We start from the raw sequence: 582 nt of genomic DNA on the forward strand, positions 1-582 counted from the left end.
GAGCGGCCGTTGACGCCAGCGACGGCGATGTAGGCCTCGACGGTCATGTTGGGTACACTCTCCAGTAGCGAGAGAGGGGGCAGCGTGCCTGGGAGTGGTTTGCACGCGGTGGCATGGGTGTAGTGACTATGACAGGACGCGTACTTTGCGAATACGACATCGTAGGCGCCGGACGACACGAGGGCGGATGCAAAGCGAGCGTCACCGGGCGAGAGGTCATCGAAACTTTCTCGCTCGAGGGCGTAGCCAATGATGTTGTACGTGTGCCGCAATTTGGCCGCGCAGCGCATCCGTGCATTCATCGTGCACGGTCTGTGGGCTGTCGTAGACGAGGTGGTAGACCAGAACGGCGCGGCGACCCGACGTGATGGGCGCCACCGTCACTGCCGTCGTCGCCGCCATCGCAGCGCAGTGGGTGCGCGTCAGTACCGGCGCGCTGTTCCAGAGAATGTTGCTGGACGCACCTTCCGTATACGTCACGGCGCCCCCACTGTAAACCGTCGGCAACAAGATCGCCATCGAGCCAAAGCTGTTGGCCGGGCGCGTTGCTGGTACGAGACTCGCTGGAGATCCGGTGCTGTC

Source organism: Saprolegnia diclina (assembly GCF_000281045.1).
Source record: "Saprolegnia diclina VS20 unplaced genomic scaffold supercont1.222, whole genome shotgun sequence".
In the NCBI taxonomy this organism is placed as follows: domain Eukaryota; phylum Oomycota; class Saprolegniomycetes; order Saprolegniales; family Saprolegniaceae; genus Saprolegnia; species Saprolegnia diclina.